Source organism: Diabrotica virgifera, chromosome 6 (assembly GCF_917563875.1).
Source record: "Diabrotica virgifera virgifera chromosome 6, PGI_DIABVI_V3a".
NCBI lineage: Eukaryota > Metazoa > Arthropoda > Insecta > Coleoptera > Chrysomelidae > Diabrotica > Diabrotica virgifera.
In genome coordinates, this window is record NC_065448.1 from 27585223 (window position 1) to 27595047 (window position 9825).

General features: G+C 34.8%; 1 long non-coding RNA gene across 1 annotated transcript; it reads left to right on the forward strand.

Moving 5' to 3' along the window:
* Window positions 1-347: 347 nt before the first annotated feature.
* Window positions 348-3142, forward strand: LOC114328669 (uncharacterized). The gene is made up of 2 exons (XR_003652203.2): window positions 348-622; window positions 776-3142. It is a non-coding gene; the product is annotated as an uncharacterized LOC114328669 (long non-coding RNA).
* Window positions 3143-9825: the final 6683 nt, after the last annotated feature.

Here is a 9825-nt window from a genome sequence, read left to right on the forward strand (position 1 = left end):
ATTATAATTTTTTATATCGCTAACACCAAAACGGGAACGCCTTATTAAAAAAAGTAATCAGTTTTTTGTCTCTCCTGTAAAATTTATAAAATTCGACTTAATAGGTTTTACACTTTAGCCATCGATTTGTAGCACCTATTCGAACACTTGCGCCTCTAGCGGCGATTGCTGAAAGTTGAATTAGAGGTTGAAAAGTTAGCCCACAAACGATGCATTGCGTTTCCACTCCTTCTTACAGGTCTCCATATGTAGGTCTCCATAGTAGCGTCTCGTGGTCAATGGGTGCATTCAGCAGACGCAATCGCTAACTAATCGATTAGTAATCGATTTGTGATTTACATGCTGAATGCCACATTTTATCTGTGAATTTATGTGGCATTCAGCAGAAAATCACTAATCGATTAGTTAGCGATTGCTTCTGCTGAATGCACCCATTGGTCATCACATTTCATTTTCATAACATAACCGATAACCTAAAAATTTAGTAAAAAAGTAAAAATTTTGATTGGAAAAAAATGCATCGATAAGGGGGTGTGGGAAATGGAAATTAGTGGCTTTTTTGCTGTACTGTCTGCTAGTTTTTGCTCTGGGCACTGGCTAGATCTCTTGTTTAAACAATTTTGTAAGTATTATAAAATCCGTTTTCAATTTTCTTTATTCTTTATGAAACGAATCATTTATACATGCATATTATTACCTGTAAATAGGTACCTATTTCTTTTGATTTTTAATTGTAAAGAATAGAAAAATTACCGTTCATTTTAATTTTTTTTAGAATCGGCTGAAAGTGGCCTACAAAAAAAAAACCAAGAAGGAAATGTATAGCCTTGTGGCTATGAAAGGCAAAAGAGAGATATAAAAAGTGTATTGGCTAGTTGGAAGAAAGTCCACATTGTCCATGCATAATAAGTTATTACATTATCAACAAATATCAAGAAGATAGCAGGGTCACGAGCATCAACTTCATGAGTTCAAGAATATCGAGGAAATCCAGCTCCTCGATACTACTGGGCAAACTAGAAGATTGAAGAGGACAAATCCTTTTGAACTAGTTTGAGTGATAGGTGATAGTGAAAAACGGAGCATAGTGCTTGTGTGCTGTGCCTGTGTATGTTAGAATAGTGCACGATCTTGTTAGATTAGATAAGAGACGCTATGGGGTAAGCTCTTCATTTTAAGAAACAGTAGTAATTTAGGTTAAATTAAAATTGCTCATTGGTCAGTTATGACCAGATTGTTTTTTTATGTTTGGCAAAAAGGACTTAAGTCAGAATTGCACATTGATAATGTTTTGATGATTTCTGGACCAGAAAAAAACTGTTGTAGATGTAAACTGTATGTACAGTAGAATCTACTACAGTACTGTAGAAATCATCAAAACATTATCGATGTGCAATTCTGACTTAAGCCCTTTTTCCCAAACATCAGAGAATTGTAATGTACAATAATTCTCCTATCTGCTTTTTCATGAATTTTGTAGGAGACGAAAAACCATTTTTAGGATCATCTGCTTTCACATGTTTTGTAGTAAATAGATAGTTGAATTTACTACAAAACATGTCAAAAAATATATGAAAACAGGAGGTGACTATAAAAAAAGTTTTTAGTCTCTCTTACAAAACTCATGAAAAAACAAATCGGAGGTATGTCACATCAGTGACTAAGAATGTCTAAAAAATATACTTTGATGTCCCAAGAACCAAATATAACCTACAGTCCATCTAATTTACTTACTGTTGCAGGTCATTATCTACGTCAGAGATCTAAGTTGACATAGTTGCCAAAGTATAAAAAGATCCTGAATCCATTTTAAATCAAATATGTCACATAATTATTGTAAACGTGGATTATACAACAAAACAAATTAATATTCAATGTAAATAAGTAAAAACTTAAGAAATAGAGAACAAGAATTAAGTTATAATCTTTTAAGATTTGCAGTGCAAGAGTTTTTGCACTGCATTGTTAATAATTAAAAAACGGCTCCGAACTCTTGGCAAAAAGCCGGTAGGTTTCTTTGTATAAGTATGTCTACAATAACAACTAAAAAAGTTGTCAGATACCTCGATTATTCCAAGTATTCCAAGTCGTTATAAAATTAGGTGAAATTTATATTTTTATAGTAGAGGATCTTTTTATAGTAAAGTAAATAATAAAAACAGTAAATATAATAAATAAAACAGATACTTATAGTAAAGAATATAAACAAATATGAAGTGTCATCACCGTAACTGTCAAATAAATGTTACCAATTTATTCTAAAATGTCACCTTCATTCGATTACAGTTACAGTGTGATCCGAACAAATCTGCTTCATAAAAACGCTTTATAATCCATTTATACAAATTAAATGAAACATATTATTGTGTATTTCTTTAGGTTAACATTAATAGAAATCTTCAAATATTATTTCTACGCGTATATAATAAAATATGTCTAGTGGCTGTAATTCCAGTGTACTCGGCAAAGTGATTCTAAAAAAGAACACACCTACCGCCTAAATATTTCGTGTTGGTATCATGCAACCTCACAGGCTACGACGCGGATGACGCGCAACAGTTAGTAAATTAGACGAAATATGTAGATATATACAGGGTGTAACAAAAATACAGGTCATAAATTTAATCACATATTCTGGGACCAAAAATAGTTTGATTGGACCTAACTTACCTTAGTACAAATGTGCACACAAGAAAAGTTACAGCCCTTTGAAGTTATATATATATAATAGCACCAAGGGTCTTAGAGGCCCATGGCTTGAAAAGTTTGTTTTTTTTCTTCATTTTCACGTTTCTTTATGTACTGAGATCTTCTCTGGCTTGATATGTGATTTTTCTCCATTCCTTCCTGTTATTCATTTTTCTTTTCTGACCCTGTAGCACCATTCTTTCCAAATCTTTTTCGACCTCTTGCTTCCATCTATTTTTCGGCCTTCCTCTTCTCTTTCTTGAAGCTGTAGTGTAGTTTAGTACCATTTTTGGAGTCCTCGTGTTTGGCATCCTTTCAATGTGACCTCGCCATCTAAGTCTCTGTGCCTTTATCATTCATTTGAAGTTACAAGATGAAGTGATTTTTTCCAATATATCGAAAACTATTAGAGATTTTTTATTGAAAATGGACATGTGGCATTATTATGGCAGCAGTATCTTACGAAAAAACTATAGTAAAATTTGGACACCCCATAAAAATTTTATGGGGGTTTTGTTCCTTTAAACCCCCCCAAACTTTTGTGCACGTTTCAATTTAATTATTATTGTAGTACCATTTAAACACAACGTTTTAAAAACTTTTTTGCCTCTTATTGCTTTTTCGAAAAGTCAATTTTTATCGAAATATTTTGAATATTTGTCAAATCCACCACATATTTGTATATGGTTAAGTACGATTATGGAGACTTGGTAATAATATGCAGACTTATTTATGCTTTACATTTTTAGGGATATTTTGAACCATATTAAAAAAGAAGCCAGATCTCGATAAAATGTGCCTTATCGAAAAAATACAAAGAGGCAAAAAAGTTTTAAAAACATTCTGTTTAACTAATGGTACCTCAGTAATAGTTTAATTGGAACGTACACAAACATTTGGGGGGTTTAAAGGAACAAAACCCCCATAAAATTTTTATGTAGACATGTTAAAAAAGAAGTCGCAACTCGATAAAAACTGCCTTATCTGAAAAATACTAAGAAACAAAAATATTGAATTTAACTAATGGTACCACAATAATAAAATTGAATTGGAACATACACAAAAGTTTGGGAGGATCTAAGGGATCAAAACCCCCATAAAATTTTTATGGGGTGCACAAATTTCACCATAATTTTTCTTTAAGATATTCCTGCCATAATACTGCCACATGTCCATTTTCAATAAAAAATCGCTAATAGTTTTCGATATAATCGAAAAAATCGATTTTCATTTTGTAATTTCAAAGGGCTGTAACTTTTTTTATGTGCATATTTGTACTAAGGTAAGTTAGGTTCATTCAAACTATTTTTGGTCCCAGAATATGTGATTTAATTTATGACATGTATTTTTGTTACACCCTGTATATACAGCCGATTACGCACCACCTTAAAAATTGGGCATTTTTGATGTCTCGAATTTCCTAAACCTGTTGTTGCATCTAAGTGATTTTTTTATAATATTCTAGCCTAGGCCCTAGGCTATAGGTTAAGTACCTCCTTATGCTTGTCATGCACGGGGAGCTATACTGTAATATATATTATATCACATCGCACTCTATAGTAATGAGTGAGCCTGCACATATGGAACCATTTGTTTTCTGTCTGCAGGCTCACTCATTACTATAGAGAGCGATATGATATAATGTACATATGATTAATTATTTATATGGGAAATAAGCCACAATTAAAATGAAAAAAATAATTTTATTAACGTTTCGACGCCCAAATCGGGTGCCGTTGTCAAAATACAAAATATTACTAAAATAAACTAAAGTGTTGTTGCTAAGCAAAAAAATTCTACTAATAATTTATTTAATCTCACTCATTTATATTGGCAATTCAGACATATATTATACATTTTAAAGTAGAAGACTTTAAAATGATATTGCCAATATTTATGAGTTGCGTTCCTGGGACGACTTACTGAAAGATAGTTCATTCGATTACATGAAATTAACCCCAACTCAAGAATATCCGTCATAAAAAATTATAGCATGTGATATGTCTTTAAAAAGACAATCAAATGCAACAACAGTAAAATTCTCGCGTTAGAGACTTCATAGTAAATCACAAGGGAAAACCAGGAAAAACCCTGTGATACTATCCCGACATCGTAAGTATTTGGTCTTACATTAATTTACTCTCAAAAAATAATACCAAATTCTGACTTGTAACATGTTTAAATTATAAATAATATTAATAATACTAGATATATAAGTAATACTAAAATATAAAATATGTACTAGCTCGATATTATTGACTTACTAGTATTTATTATATATCGAGCTAGTACATATTTTATATTTTAGTATTACTTATATATCTAGTATTATTAATATTATTTATAATTTAAACATGTTACAAGTCAGAATTTGGTATTATTTTTTGAGAGTAAATTAATGTAAGACCAAATACTTACGATGTCGGGATAGTATCACAGGGTTTTTCCTGGTTTTCCCTTGTGATTTACTATGAAGTCTCTAACGCGAGAATTTTACTGTCGTTGCATTTGATTGTCTTTTTAAAGACATATCACATGCTATAATTTTTTATGACGGATATTCTTGAGTTGGGGTTAATTTCATGTAATCGAATGAACTGTCTTTCAGTAAGTCGTCCCAGGAACGCAACTCATAAATATTGGCAATATCATTTTAAGTCTTCTACTTTAAAATGTATAATATATGTCTGAATTGCCAATATAAATGAGTGAGATTAAATAAATTATTAGAAGAATTTTTTTGCTTAGCAACAACACTTTAGTTTATTTTAGTAATATTTTGTATTTTGACAACGGCACCCGATTTGGGCGTCGAAACGTTAATAAAATTATTTTTTTCATTTTAATTGTGGCTTATTTCCCATATAAATAATTAATCATAAAAATGCCACAAGGAAATAGCTTCAGAACAACAATAATGTACATATATTACAGCATAGCTCCCTGTGCATGACAAGCTTAAGGAGGTAACCTATAGCCTAGGCTATAATATTATAAAAAAATCACTTAGATGAAACAACAGGTTTAGGAAATACGAGACATAAAAAATACCCCATATTTAAGGTGGTGCGTTAATTTCTTGGAGAAGTGTATTGTAATTTAATGTAAATAATGTAATATCCAATAATTGTAATTTAATATAAGATGTAATATAAGTTCCTTAAAAAATATATTTTTTATTTCCCACGACATTAGATGGATGTTCGGCAGCAAGACATTGGACCAAACTGGGACGTCCTATGAAGGTCCAATTGACGTCCACCGAACGTCCCTTCGGATGTTAAGTGGACCTCCATTGGGCGTTTGGTAACGTGGCATTTGGACCAAAATTGGACGTCCTGTTAAGGTCCAATTCACGTCCCCTAGAACGTCCGGTTAAGGTCCAATTTACTTCCGATTAAGGTCCAATTTACGTCCGATTAAGGTCCCATTTACGTCCGATTAAGGTCCAATTTACGTCCTATTAAGGTCCAATTTACGTCCGATTAAGGTCCAATTTACGTCCGATTAAGGTCCAATTTACGTCCGATTAAGGTCCAATTTACGTCCGATTAAGGTCCCATTTACGTCCGATTAAGGTCCAATTTACGTCCTATTAAAGTCCAATTTACGTCCGGTTAAGGTCCAATTTACGTCCGATTAAGGTCCCATTTACGTCCCATTAAGGTCCAATTTACGTCCTATTAAGGTCCAATTTACGTCCGATTAAGGTCCAATTTACGTCCGATGAAGGTCCAATTTATGTCCGATTAAGGTCCAATTTACGTCCGATTAAGGTCCGATTAAGGTCCAATTTACGTCCCCTAGGACGTCCGATCAAGGTCCAAATTACGTCCGATTAAGGTCCAATATACGTCCCCTCGGACCTTAGATGGACGTCCAATGAACGTTCGGTAGCGCGACATTTGGACCAAAATAGGACGTATAAAGGACGTTCCTCGGACGAAAACGGACGTCCCTAAAGTCCGTGAAGGACGTCCAATGGACGTCCTTGTGCTATTAGGGAAGATTTCAGTATCAATAATAAATAATTTATAAGATTTTTGGGGTCCGAGAAGTTAGCTATACTGATCATAGATAAAAGTGTTCTACCATTCTACCTTTTATAATATAAATCATATTATAATTTATTACAATTAAGTTTGAAACATCTGAATAGTTCTGCTTGCCTTCCCTTAATATAGTCAGTTCGCTAAACTCAGACACAACTGGCTAGTGATTTTAGTAAACGCCAATTTGGTAAAATTGGCAAAAAAAATAATTACTAAATAGTTAATAATTACTAAATAGTTAGTAATTTTAGCTCCGTGAAGTTAGCCCGAAAAAGTCGGCAAAAAAAATGCGATTGATGCCATTCGTTTGTCCATTGATTGTCCACGTTTATCCACCATTTTATTTCGTTAGTCCACCCATCAATTCTTTTTTATAAACAAAAATTTTTTTTCGGGCTAACTTCACAAATCCACAAATTTTCGAAAATTTAAAAAAACTCTTGCTATATTGTTTGTCCGTCGTTTGTCCATGTTTGTCCACCACATAATTTTTTTGTCCACCCTCTGAAACAACCCCCTGGTAATTGTAATTATTTTTTTATTTCTTAATTCGGGCTAACTTCACGTTCTCTTAAATTGTCATTTAAACGTTAATTCAGGTGCAGAATCACAACTAAGCGTTTGTCCACCCCTTTGCAGCATTTGTCCAACCCCTTAAAGTGCGAAACAACCCCCCTGTTAATTGTAATTATTTTTTTATTTCTTAATTCGGGCTAACTTCACGTCCGTTTAAACGTGTATTTTAAAGTTAAATCGGGTGAAGAATCACAACTACCCGTTTGTCCACCCCTTCGCAGCGTTTGTCCAGCCCCTTAAAGTGCGAAACAACCCACTCGTTAATTGTAATTCTTTTTTTAATTCTTAATTCGGGCTAACGTCAAGTTCTCTTAAATAGGTATTTAAACGTTAATTCGGGTGCAGAATCACAACTACCCGTTTGTCCACCCCTTCGCAGTGTTTGTCCAACCCCTTAAAGTGCGAAACAACACCCCTGTTAATTGCAATTATTTTTCTATTTCTTAATTCGGGCTAGCTTCACGTTCCCTTAAATGGGCATTTAAACGTTAATTCGGGTGCAGAATCACAACTACCCGTTTTTCCACCCCTTCGCAGCGTTCGTCCAACCCCTTAAAGTGCGAAACAACCCCGCTGTTAATTGTAATTATTTTTTTATTTCTTAATACGGGCTAGCTTCACGTTCCCTTAAATGGGCATTTAAACGTTAATTCGGGTGCAGAATCAGAACTACCCGTTTGTCCACCCCTTCGCAGCGTTTGTCCAACCCCTTAAAGTGCGAAACAACCCCCTCGTTAATTGTAATTATTTTTTTATTTCTTTATTCGGGCTAACTTCACGTTCCCTTAAATGGGCATTTAAACGTTAATCCTGGTGCAGAATCACAACTACCCGTTTGTCTACCCCTTCGCAGCGTTTGTCCAACCCCTTAGAGTGCGAAGCAACCCCCCTGTTAATTGTAATTATTTTTTTATTTCTTAGTTCGGGCTAGCTTTACGTTCCCTTAAATGGGCATTTAAACGTTAATTCGGGTGCAGAATCACAACTACCCGTTTGTCCACCCCTTCGCAGCGTTTGTCCAACCCCTTAAAGTTGCGAAACAACCACCATGTTAATTGCAATTATTTTTCTATTTCTTAATTCGGGCTAGCTTCACGTTCCCCTAAATGGGCATTTAAACGTTAATTCGGGTGCAGAATCACAACTACCCGTTTTTCCACCCCTTCGCAGCGTTCGTCCAACCCCTTAAAGTGCGAAACAACCCCCTTGTTAATTGTAATTATTTTTTTATTTCTTAATTCGGGCTAACTTCACGTCCGTTTAAACGCGTATTTTAAAGTTAATTCGGGTGAAGAATCACAACTACCCGTTTGTCCACCCCTTCGCAGCGTTTGTCCAGCCCCTTAAAGTGCGAAACAACCCCCTAGTTAATTGTAATTATTTTTTTATTTCTTTATTCGGGCTAACTTCACGTTCTCTTAAATGGGCATTTAAACGTTTATTCGGGTGCAGAATCACAACTGCCCGTTTGTCCACCCTTTCGCAGCGTTTGTCCAACCACTTAAAGTGCGAAGCAACTCCCTCGTTAATTGTAATTATTTTTTTATTTCTTTATTCGGGCTAGCTTCACGTTCCCTTAAATGGGCATTTAAACGTTAATTCGGATGCAGAATCACAACTACCCGTTTGTCCACCCCTTCGGAGCGTTTGTCCAACCCCTTAAAGTTGCGAAACAACCACCATGTTAATTGCAATTATTTTTCTATTTCTTAATTCGGGCTAGCTTCACGTTCCCTTAAATGGGCATTTAAACGTTAATTCGGGTGCAGAATCACAACTACCCGTTTTTCCACCCCTTCGCAGCGTTCGTCCAACCCCTTAAAGTGCGAAACAACCCCCTTGTTAATTGTAATTATTTTTTTATTTCTTTATTCGGGCTAACTTTACATTCCCTTAAATGGGCATTTAAACGTTAATTCGGGTGCAGAATCACAACTACCCGTTTGTCCACCCCTTCGCAGCGTTTGTCCAACCCCTTAAAGTGCGAAACAACCCCCCTGTTAATTGTAATTATTTTTTTATTTCTTAATTCGGGCTAGCTTTACGTTCCCTTAAATGGGCATTTAAACGTTAATTCGGATGCAGAATCACAACTACCCGTTTGTCCACCACTTCGCAGCGTTTGTCCAACCCCTTAAAGTGCGAACCAACCCCAATGTTAATTGTAATTATTTTTTTATTTCTTAATTCGGGCTAACTTCACGTCCGTTTAAACGCGTATTTTAAAGTTAATTCGGGTGAAGAATCACAACTACCCGTTTGTCCACCCCTTCGCAGCGTTTGTCCAGCCCCTTAAAGTGCGAAACAACCCCCTAGTTAATTGTAATTATTTTTTTATTTCTTTATTCGGGCTAACTTCACGTTCTCTTAAATGGGCATTTAAACGTTTATTCGGGTGCAGAATCACAACTGCCCGTTTGTCCACCCTTTCGCAGCGTTTGTCCAACCACTTAAAGTGCGAAGCAACTCCCTCGTTAATTGTAATTATTTTTTTATTTCTTTATTCGGG